General features: G+C 40.3%; 1 protein-coding gene across 6 annotated transcripts in view; it reads left to right on the forward strand.

Moving 5' to 3' along the window:
• LOC126293273 (uncharacterized) overlaps nt 1-24,591 on the forward strand; it is an 869,155-nt gene that overhangs the window by 721,874 nt on the left and 122,690 nt on the right. For 2 of the 6 annotated variants that reach the window (XM_049986396.1, XM_049986397.1), the window contains exon 4: nt 3,646-7,359. The exons of 2 other annotated variants lie outside the window; for them this stretch is intronic. The gene's annotated coding sequence lies outside the window, so the exon portion shown is untranslated. Of the gene's footprint in view, nt 1-3,645; nt 7,360-24,591 lie in introns of those variants that run through there. 2 more of the 6 variants (XR_007552258.1, XR_007552256.1) reach the window with 2 other exon arrangements.

Here is a 24,591-nt window from a genome sequence, read left to right on the forward strand (position 1 = left end):
ACCTTAAAAATTTTTTAAACAGTCTTGTAAGTTCACCAGACAACATATTAGTCGCCACATTAAAAGAGCACACAGGTCCCTTTGAAGTGCTGTAGATGGAGTGGAACTGATACCTGCGCCTTCACTGCTGACATAAGCCACATCATTGAAGAGGTGTGTATGTGCCAATCGATTATAAGGAATCAGTGTAGTACAATGGATTGAAGCCACAGATTAGAGCTATTGTGTTTGGATGTGTCAATGAATTAAGTTGCTCAATTTGTTGGTGCATCAGTGAAGACTATCCAGCTTGTCTACAAGGAATGTTGTACCACTTGCAACCACATAATGTGGCATAATAATAAAATTGGCCACATTGAGATCCTAACTCGTAGTTAGTCATAGAGATGAACGTTGTAAGGTGCCATTGACAGTAAGTCTCAAACACAACAGGAATAGCTGCAGACCCATGTCTACCAGTTTTCAGCCAAATATTGTGATGGCAAGTTGCATGCAATGGGTCTCTTGCAGAAGACTACCGAGGCATAAAAATGTACATCTTGTCAGTGGAGCAAATACCACATAAACTGGACAGGAGGTTGACTTGAAATGTGTGGTGGTTTTGCCTCTAACATATCAAGGGCTCTGACAGCACAATAAAGTTTTTAACGTGCAATGGGCAGAGGATATGCAGAGTGTATCAAAAGTCACAGAACATTTCTGATGTGTTACAGTATTCAAACAAATTAGACCTAAGGTATTCACAGCATATTTGGCTTATGTGACATAGTATCACAAAGTTTTTTATGCAATTTAATCAATTTCAACATGTGTGCACCAGTGGTGCACATTATATCTGCATCACTTGTGGCAAAGGCAGAAATGATTTTGTTCATTGAATTTTAGATGTGGTTGACAGCTGCTTGGTAGACTCTGTCCTTGGTATATGCTCATAGAAAGAAATCCACGTTTCTAATGCCTGGTGGTCTAGAGCACCAATCAAATCAGCATACCTCCTAACACCTGGTCCGCAAAATCTGCCACAGTCTGAGCCCAATGTGGCAGTGCACCATATTACTGGAAAAGACTGTGTCTCGCTAGTCAGCCAGTCATAGTAACAGCCTGAGCATATCGAGGTAACTGTTTTTTTTCTGAGGAAAAAATTGTCCCAGAATACCATCAACTGCCAAACAACACAACACATTCACTATCATGTACCTCTTCCATCACAGTATGTGGATTGGTTGTGCCGGCAGTTGGTATCTTCTCACAGGATACTGTGAATTGCCAACAAAACTGGCACAGTCATGCATATTCAAATTCAGGGATATGTAAACATACAGAATATGGCACTGCAGTTGGCAATACCTACACAAGAAAACAAGTGTCTGGCACAGATGCTATATTGGTTAGTGTTGCTACAATAGCAGCTTATCAAGATGTACGTGAATTTGAATGTGGTGTTATATTGGGCGTATGAGCAATGGGACAAAGCATCTCCAAGATAACAATGAAGTGGTTATTTTCCCATATGAGCATACAGTGAATATCAGGAATCTGTAAAACATCAGATCTCCGACATCGTTGCAGTCGAAAAAAGATCCTGCAAAAACAGGACCAACAACTGAAGAGAATCGTTCAAAGTGACAGAAGTGCAACTCTTCTGCAAATCACTGCATATTTCAATGTTGGGCCATCAACAAGTGTCAGAGTGTGAACCATCATTGATATGAACTATCGTAGCTGAAGGTCCACTTGTGTACCCTTGATGACTGTACGACACAAAGCTTTATGCCTTAACTGGGTCCATCAACACTCATATTGGACTGTTGATGACTGGAAACACGTTGCCTGGTCGGACGAACCTCATTTCAAACTGTGTCACGCAGATGGACATGTACAGGCATGGAGACAACCTCTTGAATCCATGGACACAGCATGTCAGTAAGGGACAGTAGAAGCTTGTGGAGGCTCTGTAATGGTGTAGGAGATGTGCAGTTGGAGTGATATGGCTAGGTATGACCCTGAAAGATGACACATACATAAGCATCCTGTTCATTGGAGATTCCGATGGACTTGGGCAATTTCAGCAGGACAATGATACACTTGACATGTCCAGAATTGCTACAAAGTGGCTCCTGGAACACTCTTCTAAGATTAAACACTTCCACTGGCCACCAAACTCCCCAGATTTGAACATTGAGCATATGTGGTATGATTTGCAATGTGCTGCTCAGAAAAGATCCTCACATAGCCCTTCATGCAGCATTCACAGTGTTGATTCCTTCCATCACTACTTCAGACAATAATCTATGTTATGAAGATCTTACATACTTTGCTCAGAGACAATTTTATTGTGCTTGTTTGCATATAATAAAAGTAATGTGTGGGTAAATACTTTAATCAAAACTGAACAGAAATGCCCAAAAATAGAGTGAAGTTCCAATATTTGCAGCTCTTGATATATACATGAACATTACTTTTAAAAGCAAGAGTAGAAAGCTTAGATATATCATGCAAGATTTATTTTCTGGTAGATTTTTTACAGTGATATCAATGTAGGTAAGATGTAAAGAGAGATAGAGAGGGGTCAGGCTTTTTTTTTTTTTTTTTTTTTTTAATAGTAAGCCTTCATAATTGTGAAGGCAAGATTTGTCATTGAGTAGGTAGACTGGTTGCTGTATCTGTGTTGAAAGATATTTCAGTTCCTTCAGGAAAGTCAAATTTCTTGCCTGGTTCTTTTCTACACTGTATGCCACAATTCTTGCCCAGTAACTCATTCTGCAAAGTCGGATTTGTTCTTGATGTTAATACAGAATGCATCCCTGCGCTTCTACCAGTTTGTTAATTGCAGAAGTTTGGACATTTCTGACTTTTGATATTCTTGCTTAGTGCTTTCAGTATTGTGGATGATATTATTCTGTATTTTGTTACTTGTGCAGAAGCTTATTTTTATGTCATACAAGTTGAAGAGGTTGGCAATTTGGTATGAAATCTTCCTTAAGGAAAGTCAACTTATTGCAAAGATGGTCTTCTTGTTTGTGGGTGGTTATCCAGAAATTGGTTGGTTTAGTTAATGTATTCATTACTGGAGGCAGCTGATTTTACAATTTTTGTTTCTTTATATCTTCCACTTGTATCCATTGGGTCGTTAAGCATGTGATTAAACATTCTTATATTGATCTGGATAGCAAGAAGAGTTACAGATGGTAACACTGGTATTTGTTGGCTTCCTGGAAATTTCAGCATTTTTATGTAAAGTTTTATTAATGTTTTCTGGTTTTTCTTTTTTACAGTGACGTGAAGTGTGGTGTAATTTATTAATTTCTTCAGCTAGATTTTTCTGTTTCCTTTGGTTGTTCTGTTGAAGAGAATGAAATGAGAGTGTTGCAATTTTCTGTATTTACACTGAATAAACAGTCATAAACATCCACAATGAATAAACTTAATCTAGGTCCCTACAGCTGCTGTGCTATAATCTAGTGTAAATTCCTGCATATAAGAAAGGGATTTTTAACTCGCGTCCATATAGTTTTCATAAGCTGCACTCATATGCAATACTTATAGAAATACTTCTGGTTGTTATTCAGTACAGTGGTTCTACCTGACAGCAGTTTCTAGTGACTTAATGAATTAGTAATTTTTGCCACACTTTGTGTGTTTCAGGACCTGCGCAACCTGCCAAGCAGAACACTGCCGCCTCCCGACAGTTCTCCCAAAAGCCGGTGATGTAAGTGCGGGGATTAGAATGCTTTCGAGTCTCACAGCCAGACCACTAACAAGGTTTTGCCTCCTGCTGAACACCAAACCCACAGACAGTCTGGTTTTCCATTTGTGAAAGTGAAATTTGAACCATTGCAGGTGCTATGATTATCAGTTTCTATTAACATGACACAGACAGTGTGGCAGGTATTATAAAAAAAGAAAAGGAAAAGAGATCCCATATCTTGGCTAACTGTTGTTTACTTCTTTGATTTGTTAAGCAATGCACTAATCACAGCAGAATGCCAAAGTTATAAATTGTACGAGGTGAAGTGAGATATTATGCTTGATATCATTACAGCCTACTATAAACTAGTGATTGCTTCTCCCATGTGATGAAAATGCGGTCAATGAAGAAACCTACATTATTCCAGTGGGCAGTGGGTCATTGATGTTTAGTATGCTTGAGAGCTGTTCTTTGTACATGCAGTTAGTGATCAACACAGTGTTGCTCATGAAAAATGACATCTTAGGCATGTATTGACCTAACGAAAACTCCTAGTTATGAGCAAAATATGTCTTTAAATATAATTAATTCCAAATGCAGTCATTTGAACTTATTACTCACTGAGGCAAGAATTCTTCTAAGGTTTGAGATGGATCTAGATACTCCTGTTAGTTTTGTAATCAGTGACAACTGGCTTTGTCGAAACTTATTACCAGTCAATAACTGTTACGTGTTCAGATAATGAATTTACACATTTGTCTATCTGGCATGGCAGTTGACAATATTTTTCCCTTTCTGCTGTGGTGGGGGTGACTTGTTCTCTCTTGCCTCTAGTCAAGAGGACCAACTGTCATGGTCTTAAATAGTCCTTGATTGGCATATGTAATCCTTACTTTGTGCTATCAGTGTCACTAGATCTATCAAAGGAACATAAACAGTTCACTTCATTTTTCTGTCTCTTCTCAGCCTTGAGAACCCAGTTCCATGCACCACTAAGATTATATAGCCATTGGCCTGATTGAAGTGATTCTCACACATTCTAATTTCTCTTGCTTCTTTTGCAACAGAAACCCAGCCTGTAGAAGTACAGGGGTCAAGATTTTAATTTCTCAAATTTTGTTCAGCCTTTGGTGTTCCTCACAGCAGTCTGAAAAGGTTTGGCTGGATTCACCAGTGTAGTTACAGGGGTACTACACATCACAGAGACCCTGAGGCAACCTGTCCATAATATTTTGTTTATCCTTTTGGGCCCTAGGACAATGCCTATTTTGCTATTTGGAGAACCATGCAGAGGAAGGAGCACCATAAGTAGTTTATCCCGATTGTTCAGTGTCATTTCTCAATGTCCCAGCTTTATATCACTTGATCCTTAGTTTTGGAATCCAAGTGGTTCTTATCACAAACAATTGCAGCTCTTTTTATCATTGTTTTTGAAACACCTATCTTCTGAACTGGATGGTCCGAAACCCTGCACCCTGAGACATATGCGAGAGTGTGGTGGCTTGTGATACACACGTTGGCCCATCTGATTTTCATTTTACCAAAACATCTAAGATTGGCAACCTTCCTTCTCTCACAGTTGACATGAAGTTGATCACCGCAAATGTTGAAACCTTGAGGCTTTGCTCAAATCTGAAGATACTGTTTTGAGTAACTTTGTTCTCACTCAAAAAAAATTTTTGCATCACAATATTTAAAAATACTGTTTAGCATATATAAAGGAAACTTTGTCGCCATTGTGAAGGAACTATCCTATCGCTAGTTCCAGGCTACCTGATGTGTGTCGCACAAAAAGAAGCAGCTATTAAAGTGTAGCATACTACTCACCATGTGTCACAACATGAGAGAGAGCAAATTATAATATATATTTCTATAAACCTTCAAAATACTTTCATTCTGTAACAATATGTTGTCTTCTCAAGTAAAAATATTTAATTTACAGCCAAACACACATTTCTTACATCCCTCTAACAATATTCATACTAAAAAAAACTTTAATCTAATTTCTTCTGCACATGTAAAGCCACTGGCTCAGTGCTGCAGTAAATATTATTTACATGGCTCAGCAAAGCAGTTTCTGGTTAGTTCCCCATCTAAAAATTAGTTATCTCACACAACCTCCCAAATGCACAAACAGTATTCAAAGTTGAAATACATACTGAATTGCATGTTATTTATGTGAACTCTACATCAAAATAGAAACATTATACATTGGGCCTGCCATAACCTTGAAACACAGCCTCCCTCCCAAACATGTTGTGCCTCCTTAATTTCACCTCTTATGGAAAATTGCTCCCTGGCTTATGTTTCCCCTTTGAAAACAACCAATGGACAGTGCAAATACATAAGGCAGCTGGTAGGAGCCACACTTTCCTATGTACTAGAAGAGTGTATGAAATTTGGCTTCTTGTTAGATACATTCTTCTGCAGCAGAAATGAGGTATTGCCTTCTTGCTAACTTGTCACTACTCGAACAGCATTTTCTTATAGTGGCTTTGGATAACAGCTCATATTTTTATAAGTTCTAATCTTACTTTCTATCATAAATGTGTATTGATGATTCCTAGTGTGACTGGGTGAAACAAAATAAAAGTCTCATTTCATTGACTTTTACTTTTTTCTTTGGTTTCTACAAAATCACAGGTTCTAAAAAACTTGTCTATTAAGCACTGCTTCATAAAATGCAGTCAAACATATGCTCCCAACATAAAGGAACTTGCAGACCACACAGAAGACCTGACAATTTAGTTTGATTTTGGAGCAGAACAACTGGTGTTGGCAGTAAAAATTTGTATAATTTTGGTGTGGAACAACCTTACTTACCTTCTATTGTTGTGACAGAAATACTAATAAACAGTTGACATCTGTTATACTGTACTTTGTGCAAAGAAGTTTATTTCTACTGTGTCTGCTAGGATGCCATTGTATATCAATGAACAATATAAACCACATAAAAGTAGATGAGAACAACAGGGTTTAGGAGCATACTTGGCACAACCATTGTAGTGCAAGTGCTTCTGCTGTGATTAACATTGAGTGAATGATAATAAGACCATGGTCAGTACTGGAGCCTGCAAGATATTGGTAATTACTTGCACTTGGCGGTCGTTCCCTGAAAGTACCTTATCTTGCTACTGCCCTTCTGCAATAATATAAAAATGTAATAGAGTGTCTTCCAGTGTAGAGCCTCTTGTAGAATTTTAACATTTGAAAGTAGTTCCTAGAACATGTTTCAGTATTCAGGTTGCAAAAGAAATTTTAGGAGCATCTGTCAATATTTTCAATTGTATAACTATGTTGAAATGTACATACGTGTTGTTCAACAGTATTCAGTTTGTAAATATTTCAAGAGAGATGCTCTTTTTAATTTATTAAATGCCATATCAGTAAAGTGGCAATCTATGGGATCAAATTGAGGCAAATGCTCTGAATACTTGAATGTTACTTCCAATTGGTCAGAGAAATGCCGTTCTGCATGGTACAGTTTTAATGTTGAAACTGATAAGGCCTACAGATGCACTATTGGTTATTTATACTAAACAAAAGCCTTAGAACAAAATGAATAGCATTGAATGTAAACACAATTTGAAAGAGGTTTTGTTTTAATGGTTGAGTGCTGGCACCGAATGCATTGACTTGTTTAGTAACAGAGTTTGTAACCTTCGAGTTTTGCATTGTCATCAAAGATCAGAAGAGCTAATAAAGTTATTGCCATTACCAATGAACATGAAGGAGTTACAAGACAGACTTATATAAATTGGCCAAAATTGAAAACTATAATCAGTCAATGTGAGAACAAGGGGACATAAGTTATTGTATTCACTGTGACAACATAATCTGGATGTTAGTGAAACAAACTCAAATGAAAACAGATATTATTTAGTTATTCTAGTTCCCCACAACAATGTGCAATTTGCCTTTGGCTATGAGTTTTAACATTATTGCAGCAAGAGAGAATGGATGTAAGCAATTTCAGTGTGTACTAAAAGTATTTTGATGAATTTTCATTTTCAATAAGCAGGACATTCTGGTTGTAGTGTTGCTTGCTGTAGGCATACAATCTTAAATGTATTGGACCTAATTATTGTTTCTATTGTAAACATGACTAGTGTTAGTGTTCATATAAAAACAGTAGCACATATTATGTAGCTCTACTTGCTGAAGAGTTACTCAGGTCAGAATATTACAACCTATTTGTAGCGTACCTTATTGGTGAAATTACTGTAGATGTGAGGTTTCATTTAAGTTGTCATTGGGAACAGAAGCGCACAATAAAGTTTTTTGAGACCAGCAGAACTGCTTTTCACCCATGTATGTATGTATGTATGTAGTTGTAACAATTTTTCGTCCAGTGAGTCTTCCACCTAGCCTACGGTTTCAACACTATGTAGCAGTGACAGACTGCAGGTAGGTAATAGACGACCGCCAAGTGACCATCGGCATACATCGATGTTTCTTAACCTAACTGTTTCTGTACGTTGATCATAAAATTAACCTTTAAGTAATATTACGCATGTTGAGTAATAAACATAATCAAGTATATAGCTGCACATTAAATAGTGTTCCATGGAACTGAAGTGCCAAGTAATGAAAGAAGTAAAACAAAGACCACTGAATAAGACAGGACACAATGTTTCTTGTAACAGGTGTAGTGCATTGTTACTAAAGACATTTTCAGAGAATATATATATAATGTATGGTCACAAATTATAATGCAGTGTTTGTTAATGTTGTAACGTGCCTACGAAACATTTATGGTTGAAATTTACTGTTTTTTTCTGTAAAAGATAGATGAATTAAAAAACATGCTAATGTTCTTCATAATTTTGTTGGTTCCTTTGTTCCCAATACCTATATGAGAAATATTAACAGTGAGGCTGCTTTGTTTTTCTGTACAGCATGAAGTAATTACTTTGTAGCTTACCCCAGAAGTCTCATCACTAAATGGTATCAGTTACATGAATATTATAATTGCATGGTTAAAAATGTTGTACTGTATTAAAGACATGGTAATTCTACAGAGTTGCAGTTGTACTACCTTTGAGCTGTGTACATTTGTAAGTTAAAAGTGAGTATTGGCTTTATACTGTAAATGTCTTGGTAAGCTTTCCAGTGGATCAAACGAAAATGTGTGCAAATTAACACCACGTAAGCAGTGTAGGTAATGGTGACAGCTCTTTTCACATACAGGGTGTAATAAAACAAAACAAAAAAACTACATAGACACAATTTTTGAGTGTTTAGGAGGGAAAAAGAAGCTTTTTTGTGATTGCCTCTAAATTTCTTTTTTATAGGGCGAGACAATGTTGGTTTATGAAGCACTGCAGAAGAACTGGTTACCAGTTCAGTTGAATGCACTTTCATTATTCACACTTGGCTGTTTTGAGCAAGGATATTCCAGTTGCGCCATAATGTAGACAGGTGATATTTTCAGAAATGCCCCTAAACCAATAGTCACACCATCTCTTGAGCATTAATAACATCAAAACTTTAATGGATCAATATCAGGCACATGGTGCACACAAGTGAGATGTAATGAAGTTATCTCCTTTGACCCCACAAATTCTTTGTAAATGTAGTTTTTTTACACAATGTATACAATTTTTTAGGAGCAGCTTCATTTGTAATGAACCAGCCTTAAGCCCAAGCAGGCCTGAGAGTAACAGCCTCAGGATAAAAGCAAGTAGCTGTATAGGACAGAAGAGTTGGAATTTGACTAAGGTAAGTCAGAAAGTACCTTTGTCCTTGAATCACATTACCTGTCATTACTAGAGGCAGATAAACAAAACAAAGATAGTTCAACTGTTAAATAACTCCACCACCACCACCACCACTCTCACACACTGTTTAAACATAGTTTCCATCATAAGCAAAAATTAACATTAAAAGGTGATGGGCACTTCCACCGAAGTTCAAAGTATGAGGTGCACCCTGAAAGTAAGTACCAAATCATTCTACTGCTACTGCAGCACTTGTGTTGTAGGTTCACACATTTCTCTGGTTCATTGTCTTTCCACAGTCAACACTGGAGCTGAATTTTGTTGTATTTATATTTGTTAGTGATCATTCAAATGCTTAAGACAACATCTGAGCCCAGTGACTGTGAAGTGCACTCTGTTATGTCGTGTTTCAACACACAGAACACGAAGCCAGCTGAAATTCAAGAACTTGTAGATATTTATGGTGATAAAATTGAACAAACATTCATGTTGAAGCATATATTGGACAGCCTTCTGTTGTCAGTGATGGCATGGGTGAGAAAATGTATTAAAATATTCATGAAAACATATGGTTCACAATAAGAATGTATTTCAGAAACTGTTTTGCATGACTCAGTCATAAATTGCTTAAATTTTTGTGAATTGTGTTCCAAAAATGCCTATAAAATTATGTACCTTGGCAGGGTTTTGACATTTCAGCACTGAATACACTGATGAGGAAGATGAATTCATAAATAGACTTGTGACTGGTGATGAAACTCGGGTTTTTCAGGACACTCCAAAATAAAAACAACAATCTATGGAGTGAAGGAACTCACAATCCAACAATACTCCTCTTACCCCCCCCCCCCCTCTCCCCCAGAAAAAAAGAAGTCAGAACGAAGTTGTCAGTGCTAAAAATCAGGTGAAATGGATTCTAGGACCAACAAGGCATTCTGCTTGTTGAGTTCCTTCTAAGAGCTGAAACCATGAAAGCCGTATGATACTGCAAAACACTGAGAGAACTCCATCACACTATTCAAAACAAAATATGCAAAATTCTCAATAGAATCATTATGTTGCTTCATGACATCATGTTTCATTTCCCTTGGTGGCACTGAAAACCTTACTAAACAATTCAGTTGGATAAAGTTCGACCACCTGCCAATCAGTCCTGATCTCACATCTTATGACTACCAGTTTTACTTCAACATCAAGCAGGATGAAGGTGCTTCAACACCAATGATGATGTAAGAAAGTGTGATTAGTGTTGGACATCTTCACTGATGGTATCTTTCTATGAAGAGGGCATAGAAAAGTTGGCTTACTGCTATGACAAATGCCTGAACAATGGTGGCTGTTATGTAGAAAAAGAATATTTCTTAAAAAAAAAAAAAAAAAAATTTTGGTCTGAAGAAATGTTTTCATGAGTCCTTTTTCCCTTTATGGTACTTTCTTTTCTGGCATGCCTTGTATATTTTAATGTCTGTTGGCTTACCAATGTGGGTATAAAAGTTGACAGAGAACATCCCACGTCCTCTTCTTTACTGCACTCACATAATGGGGATACACAAAGCCAATATGAATCACCTGTTTTCTATCAGCAGCCATGTTTGAACATGAGCTGTGTTAAGAATGTTGTTCAATCTTCTGGATCATACACTGGGTTATTCAGCTGCCCCTGCTATAAAGTTTGATGGAACCTGCAACATCTTCAAGAACCACACCCATGATTTTAATCTTCTCTCCTCCCTACATGCACACTGTTAGGCTTACAAAAACAATGAACAGGACCTCTTTGTATGAAAATTAATTACATTAAATTTTCTACTTGAATAATTTTTTGTTGGAGACCACAGTTTTTGTGTTATTAAAGAAAAATGCATTTGGGCCTCTAGCAAAAATGTATCCCCCCCTCCCCTCCCCCAAAAATTTTATGATGAATCTACATTGGAGATTTTGCAGTGCAAAATATTTTGATTTGAGAATACTTTACGTGATAGAATGGCATTGACCTTGCATGTCATTAGGGTAAAGTTAATTTCCCACCATTAACATAAAATGTATGCGCCATTAAATTAAAATTTATTTTTCAGCACACTGTAATAAGGACTCACTTCAGATGAATGGACAATCAAAGAGAACTCAAACAGTTATTTTAATAGTATTAGTAGGTCCAATGCAGCATTTACCATGGACAGTCCCTAAGCCAAGACTGTCCGTTTTATGTAGGGTGTACTACTTCAACAAAGCACTCCGTCTTCAGGCCACAAGTGGCCAATCAGTACCATCCGACCGCCATGTCGTCCTCAGATGAGGGTGAGGAGGAGCTGGCTCTCCCTCCCGTTACAATAGTTTTCTTTGACCAGAGCCGCTACTGTTCGGTCGAGTAGTTCCTCAATTGCCATCACAAGGCTGAGTGCACCCTGAAAAATGGCAACAGCGCACGGCAGCCCGGATGGCCACCCATCCAAATGCCGGTCACGCCGACAGTGCTAAAGTTCAGTGATCTGACGGGAACCAGTGTATCCACTGCAGCAACGCTGTTGCCCCTACTACGTGATATTTTTTATCGTAGATTAGCGCCAATGGCTGGAAAGAATGGTCGTTTACCATGTTATGCACATTTATATTTTCACTACAACGACACAGGTGGTCCAGTTTCGACCACAGGTGACGGTAGCCATAATGATGGTGCCAAGCGTGACGTGTTCATTAGTTGCACCCAAGTGTGTAGGCATCACAGCATTCATGACATTTAAATTTCTTACTTCTTTGCTACTATATTCGCAATACATTTCGCAGACAGTATCCGCATATGACGCTGAATGTACCTACACAATTATACCATTGTACGCCACATGTTATAAAAACTCAGGACAAGGCCAGACGCTGCATAGTACAGACGTGGATGCACAGCTATAAATAAATGCCTGGGCAACGCCAAGTTTTTCGGCTAGTCATCTATAAAGATAAAAATCCCAATATTGTCCACCAGCGTGTTTTTTAAAAACCTTTATTTTGTCATCCATTTTTTCCTGTAAAAATCTCAAATACCGAGCACCAATGTGTTTTTAAACATCGTCTCTTATTGTCATCTCTTTTTATGTATTTTAAACCATCGATCGAATTTGTGTAACCTGTGGCTGCAAGTCCCCTCCCTTTATGGGGAAATCGAAATAATAAACAACGGGAAAAAAGTGTGGGTCAATTCCTTACTCATTTTTTCGGAACTTCTGATAATAGTAAATCGTTGGCTTTCTGAGGGCGTGGTAGGTAGAGGCATGAGATTAGTGTAAGATTAGAATTTGGGTTAGATACAGTGCCAGGAGGTTCTGTTTCTATCTGGCTAGCTTCAGAGTACTTCACCATCTACTAAGTGATGCGTTTCATTGTGAATGGTTTGTTCTGTGCTAGGTCTACCCTTTACTCCACAAAGCTGTTCCTTCGATGCTATTAAAACCAGGATGTTATCAAAATATATGCACAGTGGCAGACTGGAGTCTGCAGAAATATTTCCAGTGGTGGGGAGGGGGGAAGGCGCGTCGGGGCTGGAGTGCATGAGTCTGAAACTGGCACTCTGTGTACAAATCAGCTGGTCAGTTACGAGGTGCATCAAGCTACAAGACCCTAACTCTATAAGCGCTACAACTGGTCAAAGCTAAGGTTTAGCAGTATTGTGGAGAATTCTTATCTGGAAGAGTATACTGTAACGAAAAAAAACTCTTTACTCCAGTCTTTTATTTACACTATTTCCTCTAGTAAACGTAGAAATCGAACAAAGATAAAAAAAATTTGACTTCCTCAGTTTCTTGATAAATGGAATCAAAGCGTTAAACTAAATACTTATACGGACATTGTGTCTGTTCTTTCGGACATGTCCGAGACGACATGGCATTACATGTCTGAGAGATGACATGTCCGATAGAACAGATACCATTGATGACCTGCAGCCGTCTAGAACGAAATTAGTATTAATACCGTCAGCTGCACAAGGGCGTCGATATATATCAACGGAACAGGTGACAATGTGTGCCCTGTCCGGGAAAGCACCGATATCGTTTAACTGATCGGTTTTTCTATCTCTAAACTGCAGTGTCGCCATAGAAAAGTGTGTCGTTACATCATTGTCCATAGCAACTTGGAGACATGTGAGTGTTTATGCGCAATATCGGCAAATGGAAACACGAAGAGGTAATAAGCACCTGAGCGGTATAATTTATTTCACGGTCAGAAGAGTCGAGTGTCAGACAAGACTGAATCACTGTAATAGAAATAATATGGAAAGCTGTGTAAAGGAAAATTTCAAAATGTTTCGTGTATTCCAAAATTGAAGCAAGTTAGTCCACTGCTCGTGGTCGTGCAGTAGCGTTCTCGCTTCCCGCGCCCTGGTTCCCGGGTTCGATTCCCGGCGGGGTACCGGATTTTCTCTGCCTCGTGATGATTGGGTGTTGTGTGATTTCCTTAGGTTAGTCAGATTTAAGCAGTTCAGAGTTCTATGCGACTGTCGACCACAGATGTTAAGTCCCATAGTGCTCAGAGCCATTTGAATCATTTTTTTGTAGCAAATTCCGGGACATCAAGGTAACATAGTCTTATACGTATAGTATTCCACGACTAACGTAATTCACCCGAAATAATTTACAAACATGTTACTATAACATTCGCTACTACTCATTACGCTAATTCACCTTCAGCCACTATGCTCAAGCGCAGATCACAGCTATGATACGTGCGCCATCCAAAAATTTGTCAATGTAGTAACTCAACACAACTACAAACGATCATTGTGTGCAAAATAAATAGCATACCTCATCAGAAGAACATGACGGGTTTGAATCATTCCCACCGCAAAGGATTAAAAATTCAGGCTCGCGCACAAGCCCACTTGATAACTAACCAGAAATTCAGTTTAGTTGTAGCTTCGGTGACGATCGACCTTTTGCATTTTCCCCTTAAAGTAGATAATTATGAAACGTAAGCAACTACTCTATAATATCTGCGGCTACGGCCTTGCCGCGGAGGTTGCATCGGTTCACGTGAGATCACCGAAGTTAAGTGCGTTGTCAGGCGTGGTCGGCACTTGGATGGGTGATCATCCAGGCCGCCATGCGCTTTTGTCATTTTCCGGGGTGCACTCAGCCTCGTGATGCCAATTTAGGAGCTACTCGACCGAATAGTAGCGGTTTCGGCCACGAATACCATCATAACGACCGGGAGAGCAGTGTGCTGACCCCCGCCCCTCCTGTTCGCATCCTCCACGGATGATGACACGGCGGTCGGATGGTGCTGTCCCAGTAGGCCACTTGTGGCCTGAAGACGGAGTGCTTACAAAGCAACTACTCTCCAGTGCATGGCCGTACTACTGAGACCTTGATACCTGGCATCAATAACAGATGGCAGCACACGAGGTTGGCTTACGCCTACTGGCGAATTTTGCGATCTGTCGTAAGCCTGCGTAAACACGTAGAGCCTCCCGTCTTAAGTGCAAGGATATCCATTGCGTTTTCTGCTGCGCGACTTAAGTGGAATGTTTCATTATTTCTGAAATTTGTTAGAAATTTTTTTCGTTGTATGTCCTCTGCATCGGTACTGAGTTTACTGTAAAATTATTTGCTCACTTTTCGGAACTTCCGTTCATGGTAAATCGATACTATTTGAAGCCGTGGTAGTCACGAGTCTAGTGTGTTTCACCTTCAGCACCTTCTGTTTCAGTCTCGGTTCCTATGTCGCTCATTTCACAACTAAAAGTTCATTGTCTACTGAGTATACTGTCTGTTGCACGACACTATCCCTCCCACGCTGCTAAATGTAGGTCGTCAGCAAAATATGAGTGCAGTGGAACAAGGACGTCCTCCGAAATTTCCCCAGGAGGTGGTGGGGGCATTGGTAGGGGTGTGGCGGGGTGGTGTGTGTGTGTGGAGGGCTGTTACTATGAAATTCACCCAGTCCAGACCGCCAATGAAAAGAAACCTTTAGATTTGGAAAGGGTGTTGATATTATACTGCGTATTTCGAAATTCCACCTCTACGGGGGAAGAAACAGGAAATGAATGGATTTATGAAACATGTAGCTATTAAGGTAATTTTGAAGCTAGACATACAAAAATATGTATCTTGTTTCTAGGTCAGAAATAAAATTATATGTGTTCCAGTATTATTGAAAATTTAACCTCTATGAGGTGAAATTGTGGGTGAACGTTTTATTTTGAGATAAATAACCGAGGAAGAACTACTAAAGTATTTTTAAGACTACATCTAAGAAAATTCGTATTTGACTTCAAGGTTACAAATAACAAAATACTTGTTTCAGTGTTTTTGGAAGTTCAACCCCTAAGGGGATGAAATAGAGTGAGCTGGTGCGTTTCTGCCACCATTTTCCATCGATCGTCATTTTGATCTTTGAGTCGCGGCCCAGAGGACACTGCTCCCTAAGCGACTGTAGTAGTTCTCTGCGCAGCCCCACATCAGGCTTACCGCGCTTACACTGGACACAGTTACCAACAAATCGCCTGATATCGCGATATAGGTTGGGCCAAAACGTGTGTTCTCTAACTCGGTTCAAGGTCTTGTAGAACCCCAAATGGCCCCCGACCGCCGAATCATGGAAATATCTGAGTGCCATGCAACCAGTTCCTGTGGAATACAGACCTTCACTTCACCATGGTTGTCTACCCCTTTACACAAGAGGCCCCCACGAAGGCAATAGCAAGTAACGACCTCGCCATCCGCCAACTGCTGCCGAATCGATCCCCACCTAGAGTCCTGAGCCTGTTTGTAAGCTAAGTCGCAGAAGAAACCGGGTGTCTCGGAGAGAAGTAAATTCACCCCAATATCCGGCTCCACGTGGCCCTTGCCTTCCCCCTCTCCCGCGAACATACAGCTAAGAGCGTCGGCCACTTCATTGTCACTGCCCCTAATATGCCGAACCCGGAGATAAATCTTGTCATCTGAACTTCGGCATGATCTTTAGCGATCTTTTTAATCAGAGTTTAAGGGCTGGCACTGGCCATGTAATTCACGGAGGCTCATTTGTTTAAGTTCAGTTGTATTGCTCACCTGTTCTCCAGATAAAGTTGTGTAGTTTATGTCTCAGAATATTGTAGGCCGTTGATGTGTGTTGTGTTAGAGATAATTGGCAGCGGTCGACGCGAGCATACTGGGAGCATAGCACCACGGGGCCAGAGAGATATTTAAGGCCATGTCCTCTCCTTTACATTTTGGGTTATGTTGTCACTTTTGCGTGATTCCATCTTTCCGGTGGAGAACTATAGCATCCGAAATTCAGTTGCATTGCAGAGTATATTTCTATGTCATTCCCTGCCTCGTGGATCTCTCGTATTGATCTGAATGCTTGGTCTGCTCGCATCTATCGCTAATTGACACGAAATATTGAAGCAACCTCATTTTAGGGGTATTGTCATATGGTCATGTTCTCGTTGTAATCATTCTAAGAATATTGTTGATTAATCAACTGAGTAAGCAGATTTGAAGATCGGTTTGGTCAAAATTAAAGCACCTCCTTAATTGTTTTAGTCATTTGTACACTCCTGGAAATTGAAATAAGAACACCGTGAATTCATTGTCCCAGGAAGGGGAAACTTTATTGACACATTCCTGGGGTCAGATACATCACATGATCACACTGACAGAACCACAGGCACATAGACACAGGCAACAGAGCATGCACAATGTCGGCACTAGTACAGTGTATATCCACCTTTCGCAGCAATGCACGCTGCTATTCTCCCATGGAGACGATCGTAGAGATGCTGGATGTAGTCCTGTGCAACGGCTTGCCATGCCATTTCCACCTGGCGCCTCAGTTGGACCAGCGTTCGTGCTGGACGTGCAGACCGCGTGAGACGACGCTTCATCCAGTCCCAAACATGATCAATGGGGGACAGATCCGGAGATCTTGCTGGCCAGGGTAGTTGACTTACACCTTCTAGAGCACGTTGGGTGGCACGGGATACATGCGGACGTGCATTGTCCTGTTGGAACAGCAAGTTCCCTTGCCGGTCTAGGAATGGTAGAACGATGGGTTCGATGACGGTTTGGATGTACCGTGCACTATTCAGTGTCCCCTCGACGATCACTAGAGTTGCACGGCCAGTGTAGGAGATGGCTCCCCACACCATGATGCCGGGTGTTGGTCCTCTGTGCCTCGGTCGTATGCAGTCCTGATTGTGGCGCTCACGTGCACGGCGCCAAACACGCATACGACCATCATTGGCACCAAGGCAGAAGCGACTCTCATCGCCGAAGACGACACGTCTCCATTCGTACCTCCATTCACGCCTGTCGCGACACCACTGGAGGCGGGCTGCACGATGTTGGGGCGTGAGCGGAAGACGGCGTAACGGTGTGCGGAACCGTAGCCCAGCTTCATGGAGACGGTTGCGAATGGTCCTCGCCGATACCCCAGGAGCAACAGTGTCCCTAATTTGCTGGGAAGTGGCGGTGCTGTCCCCTACGGCACTGCGTAGGATCCTACTGTCTTGGCGTGCATCCGTGCGTCGCTCGGTCCGGTCCCAGGTCGACGGGCACGTGCACCTTCCGCCGACCACTGGCGACAACATCGATGTACTGTGGAGACCTCACGCCCCACGTGTTGAGCAATTCGGCGGTACGTCCACCCGGCCTCCCGCATGCCCACTATACGCCCTCGCTCAAAGTCCGTCAACTGCACATACGGTTCACGTCCACGCTGTCGCGGCATGCTACCAGTGTTAAAGACTGCGATGGAGCTCCGTATGCCACGGCAAACTGGCTGACACTGACGGCGGCGGTGCACAAATGCTGCGCAGCTAGCGCCATTCGACGGCCAACACCGCGGTTCCTGGTGTGTCCGCTGTGCCGTGCGTGTGATCATTGCTTGTACAGCCCTCTCGCAGTGTCCGGAGCAAGTATGGTGGGTCTGACATACCGGTGTCAATGTGTTCTTTTTTCCATTTCCAGGAGTGTATATAGTTTTGTTTAGGAAAGTTGGCTAGCCAAACGTTAAAAAATCTGTGTCCTTACACTTAATCTGTTCCTCAGATGATTGGAAGTAATGAGAGTTCTGCTGGGAATTCCATGGACATTTGCACTATTTAAGTAAAGCTTTACACAAGTATATTTACCCAGTCATATTTAAATTTCAAGTTTTACGGGTCTTGTTGCGCTTAAAGAAAATTATTTATTATGTGTCCAACTGATCTGGCCTTGTAAGGGAGTCTCCTGTATTACTGTGATTGTAATTTTATAATGTCTTTGATTGTAATAAGTAGCAACTACAACGGATTTCTATTGTGATTTTGATGTGTCACTACCATAACCCATTTCATAGAGGATGAAATGTTTCATGAAATATTTAATTATGAAAGCATTTTTAAAGCTAAATATATGAAAACCTGAATTTGGCTTCTCGGTTGAACCTTTAAGGGGGTGTAATATAGGGTGAAAAGTTTCATGAAAGTAATTCACTCTTAAAGAATTTTTAAAGCCAAATACATGAAAATTGTGTTATTGAAAAATACGTGTTTTACTGTTTTTGGAACTACAACCTCCAAGAAGGTGCAGTAGGGGCACACGTATTCATTGACTCATCGCCTTCCTGCCAAACCTGCAAAGTATAGGAACTTGAAATTTGATGAAGGTCTAGATCTTATACTATAAGCACCATTTATGAAGAGGTTGTTCTAAATTCCACTCCTAAGGGGGTGAAATATGGGTTGAAGGGGTTTTTGAAAATATGTCCCTATTGAAGCTAGAACTACAAAACTGGGAAAATTGGCATTTGGTTTCTGTCAGAAACAAAAGTAAAAACAGGTTTTTATCATTTTCCGAAATTCTTCAATTAGGAGGATAAAATAATTAGTGAAGTTTTTTTGAAAATAAATCATTATTAAAGAACTACTAAAGCATTTTTAAAGCTGTATCTATGAAAATTACTATTTGACTTACCGGTTGGATGTGTTTCGTTGCTTTTAGAAATTTAGCTCACTAATAGAGTGAAGTAGGGGATGAAACGTTTTGTGAAATATTTCACTATGAAATCATTTTTAGAATTAAATCGATGAAGATTTGGATTTGGCTCCTCGGTTCTAAATAGAAGAATACGTCTTTAATTGTTTTCGAAAATTCAACCCCTAAACGGTGTGAGATGTTTCTGAAAATGTTTCATTATGAAAGCATTACAAAATATATCTAGGAATTCGTATTTGGCTCCTCTGTTAGAATTTAAAAAAAAATACGTGGTTCAGTGGTTTTGGAACTTCGACCCCCTAGGGGATGAAAAATTTTAATGAAATATTTATTGCGTTATATCAAAATATTTTAAATCTGCATCTATGAAAACCGGTATTTCACTTCTCATTTAGATATAAAGAAATATATGTTAGGGAATGAAAGATTCTACGGAGATATCACCACAAGAATACAAACGGCTTGAATAACAAAAACCTTGGACTCCCGCTAACGGCATTGCTTTTTGGTCATAAGTCCTTTCAGTAAAAGACCATGCTTCAGATGCGTTAATTAGCGTGAAAAGTGTTGCAGTTCATAAAAGACCTAAAAAACGATTAAAGAAAAAAATTCTTTGCAGACCATACGGTCTACGTAGGTAATGAAGCGGATGATAAGCTAGCTCTTTATGCAAATGAGTTTGTTAGTTTAAGTTCCGAGACATGTCATGCAGCAGGAACTACGATTGGCAAAAGGAAAAGTTTTGCAGAATCACGGGAAATCACTTCTACAAGTGGCGGAGAATCTCGTAACGAATAAAAATTCTGTACTGAAGATTCCAAGGTGGGAGACACAAGATTCCTCCCCCCCCCTCTTCCCTCCCCCCTCATCCCATTGCCATCCGCCTTCCACCTTCTTCTACAGCTAAAAAAAAAAAAAAAAAAAAAAAACTAGAGAAATTTCCGCTGTGAAACTATTTGCAAACAAGAGAACGGCCCTTGAAATTTAACGCTTCAAATTTTAAGCCCCGCTCATTCCGGTAATTGATTAGAAACTGTTAATCCACATGTGAAACCTGGGTACATAATCCCTGTGACATTTGATCAACGGTGTTCTCTAAGTACAGGTTTTCATTCAAAACATTCGAAAATTCAATTTCTTTGAAGTTGCATTTTTTTAAAGGTGCACTTGTGTAGACTCTTGGAACGGAAAGGTTTTTTTGTAATACGTACTTTACAAGAGTTTCTACAGCCCATTGTTTGAAGCAGTGTCACTGTTGCCAGGAGCCCCGCTGTCTCAAACGCCTTGTCACGGTTCGCGCGGCTCCCCCTGTCGCTACGACTGGCTACGAGGTTCGAGTCCTCCCTCGGGCATGGGTTTGTGTGTGTGTTGTCCTTAGCATAAGTTACTGTAAGCATAGGGACTGAAGACCTCAGCAGTTTGGTTCCATAGGAGCTTACCATAGACAGACGGTTGCCATAGGACACTCTTGAGTGGGAAACGCTCTGCTCAGGTACACTTGTCCGTCCGCTTTTAGAACACTGCTGCGCGGTGTGCGATCCTTCCCAGATAGGATTGTCGGAGTACATCGATAAAGTTCAAAGAAGGGCAGACGTTATATTGCGAAATATGGGAGAGAGTGTGTCACTGAAATGATACAGGATTTGGGATGGACGTCTTAAAACAAAGGCGTTTTTCGTTGCGACGAAAATCCAATCACCAACTTTCTCCTCCGAATGCGAAAATATTTTGTTGACACCGAACTACATAGGAAGAAATGATCATCTCGATAAAATAAGGGAAATCAGGGCTCGTACGGAAAGATATAGGTGTTCGTTCTTTCCGCTTACTATACGAGATTGGAATTGTGAAGGTATATGAAGATAGTAACTGTTCTCGAAAGAACTGATACCATTGATGATGACTTTGACTTGCGATCTGGAACCGCGCGACCGCTACGGTCGCAGGTTCGAATCCTGCGTTTGGCACGGATGTGTTTAGCTTAGTTATGTTTAATTAGTTCTAAGTTCTAGGCGACTGATGACTTTACTCGTTAAGTCCCATAGTGCTCAGAGCCATTTGAACCACTTGTCGGCAGCTGAGGGTTTCAATTAATTATCATTTATCTAGAGAAGCTGCACGGTCATCAGCGGTATCTGTTCTTTCTACAACAGTTACTATCTTCATATATATATATATATATATATATATATATATATATATATATATATATATATATATATATAGTTAAAGACTACCCAGCCACTGACCTTCGACTGTGCTAATGCGCACAGGTTGCCCGAACTTTTACGGGTATCGCCACCTCAGTGTGCGCTAGTAATGAGTGGATTGGCCAAACACCTATTAGGTACATTACGTATGTAGATTGTGGACAGTTGGAAATGTGAGTCTCACGGGAAGCGTGCAAAGGATAAGAACTTGCAGTCGCGCTGTTCCTCTGTGTCCTCGGTGGCTCAGATAAACAAAGCGTCGGCCATGTAAGCAGGAGATCCCGGGTTCAAGTTCCGGTCGGGGCACACATTTTCAGCTGTCCCCATCGAAGTATATCAACAACGCCTGTCGGTATCTGAGGGTTTCAGTTAATTATCAATTGTAAAGGTGATTCGCTGAACCCTTTGCCAGGCACTTAAATGTGATTTAGCAGGGTATCCGTATAGATGTAGATGTAGATGAAAGCTCGTCCCGTGACTCACGTGCACAAAATGATTCATACTGCAGAATGCATGCAAACATACTCACCGAAAATACTGACGAATAACGAGTGCAGGCTGCCGAGTGCTGCATATCCAGGTTAGACAGCTCGGCTTTTCCTGCCAAGAAGAACAGGGAATTGCTATCTAGGAACAATTCGAGCTAGAGGAAGGGTTGATAAGTACTCCTTGAATTGCAGACTAAACGTAAATAACGAAAAAGCATTTTTGGTAAAAATTGGTCAAAACATAATCCTGTGCGCTCCGTATTGGATTAGCCGTTTTGAATATTGAAAATCTAACTTCAGATTCGTGTTCAGCGACATTAAAAATATATATGTAACACTTAGTTCATGCAAATCGAAGTAACAATACAACTAAAAGTTTTCCCTAAACTTTAAACTTTTCTTTTCGAGAAACGATTTTATCAGAACGGCATGCAGCATAAACTAAAAAAGGTTCAATCGCTTAACTTTTACATATCACCCCGAAAATTAAACACTTTTCTTAGGAGTTATACCTGTAATTTACGACATTTGTTAATATTAACTAAATTTTGTGAAGGCATAAGGAGTGAAACAAACTCAAGCTCAAAATACGAATTAGCACCGTTTCGTTAAATTTAAGGTTGTTTCATTGTGGTCGGGTATGAGCTCCCATAAATTTTATGTAATATCGACTGACGTTATCAATTTTTAATTTCAGAGAAGTATGAGCTCCCATAAATTTAATGTAGTATCAACTGACGTTATCCATTTTTGATTTCAGGTAACATCTGAGAGGCCACACTGCACGCAGTCTGCGTACTTCAGACTCGCATGCCCTTGATCAAATCATAATTACGGCACCATTTTTTTTTACTGAAAATCTAAAATAAATCTCATAGTATGATCACTCGTAATTCCCAAATATATCCTTTGAATGTATTTTCATCGTCTCAAAAAAATTTCCAAATGTACCATTTTTTGCTCAGTTGAATGAGAGCCTGGCCATAACGCCGGAATATAGTCACGAGATTTTTTCGGAGACACTGTACGTTCGCGAGAAAAATTTCGTTCCGCGCGTGTCGATGTACATTCCACAGATATTACTGTGTGTGTGCTACTCAGTCGTGCCATTTGAGTGTACATCTTTGCATAGTTTTCCTTTTACGATGTAAACAGTGCTCGGCTCAGTTGCGAACTGGCCAGTGAGTGCTTCCGAAGGTGTCGGATGTATGGTGCGTTCGGTCTGCTAGGACAACAGAAGACTGGCGTGGTGCGATGACAGAAGCAGACACTGAGGGAGCTAGCTGTTGAGACGCCAGCGAACAATTTATGCCAAGTAAGACGAAGACAACTATTCTAAAATTATGAGCCGTCTCAAATGGGTTTATCATTAGTATATCTTGTAGCTGTGACTGACAATCAATCTACAATAACTGACAGTTTTTCCTAGAGAGAGATACAGGAAGTCCCCCCCCCCCCCCCAATGTAATTTTGGTTGTGACAGGCCGATTGGTAGTGTAATCCGAGACCTAAGTTAGGTTGGAAGGGGGTAATTTGATTGAGTTTTTTATGCCAACGATTATGAATGCCGAGTAAACGTTGTGCGAACAGATTGACCTGTAGCGTAGCCTAGTGTTTTCGTCCGCGCCATATTTAACAAACTTTTTCTAGCTGTATACAAAAGTCGCATAAAAACGACAAAACTACGTTTATGGTGTGGGACTAAGTTTCTAGGGGGCGGGGGGGGGGGGAGGGAGGGGAGAGTCCACTATGTAACTCTCACTACAATTTTGAATAACTGCCGAAATAAAAGCGTAATTGTAACTATACTTCCGTTTATCTCATTAGACGCAAAGCTCTTTTTTTACGTTACTTGATTCGTGATGTATAGTAAACAATGCAATGTATTGGTAAATCTTTGAAGTGTGACGCGTGTTACATAGATGGCGTCTGCAATGTTCATAAGGCCAAGATTGTATATATTCGGTGTCTGTTCTTTTGGGCATGTACTTAATTAAGGCGAGGAGGATATTGTACAAGGAGCACTACATTAGTAGTCGATGGAAGAATTGGGAATTAGGTTCTGACGGACGGCATGCTTGGGCATTTCGTGCAATTGGGTTGACCCCTGCGTAATTCGGACACAGTGATCATTGCATCTGCCTAGTAACCGGGAGACTCGGGTTCTAATCCTGGTCTGACACTAATTTTCAACAGTGCCCGTTGACTTAAATCGGTGCCCATTGTCAGATAATGTTATTAGTTGTTTCGGTCTTAAATTGTATTTGGTTCACGAAACGTCGTTTAGCTCTTTCCTGGACAACAGCTTTAGAAAGCGTACAGGCTGTACAGGTTGTATTGAGAATCGCTTATCGTTAGTTCAAGGCAGCTATAGCGATTTTTAAACACAGTTGTACTGCGTATTAAGCCTACATACGTATTTGTGTCCTGTCTTTCTTTACCAAGAACTTCTTCGTAGGGGATTTCCCTGTAGTGATATTTTGTTTATTTATTGACTGCAGACTTGGATGAAATACGAAACACATACCCGAAGTTTCT

Source organism: Schistocerca gregaria, chromosome 10 (genome assembly GCF_023897955.1).
Source record: "Schistocerca gregaria isolate iqSchGreg1 chromosome 10, iqSchGreg1.2, whole genome shotgun sequence".
NCBI lineage: Eukaryota > Metazoa > Arthropoda > Insecta > Orthoptera > Acrididae > Schistocerca > Schistocerca gregaria.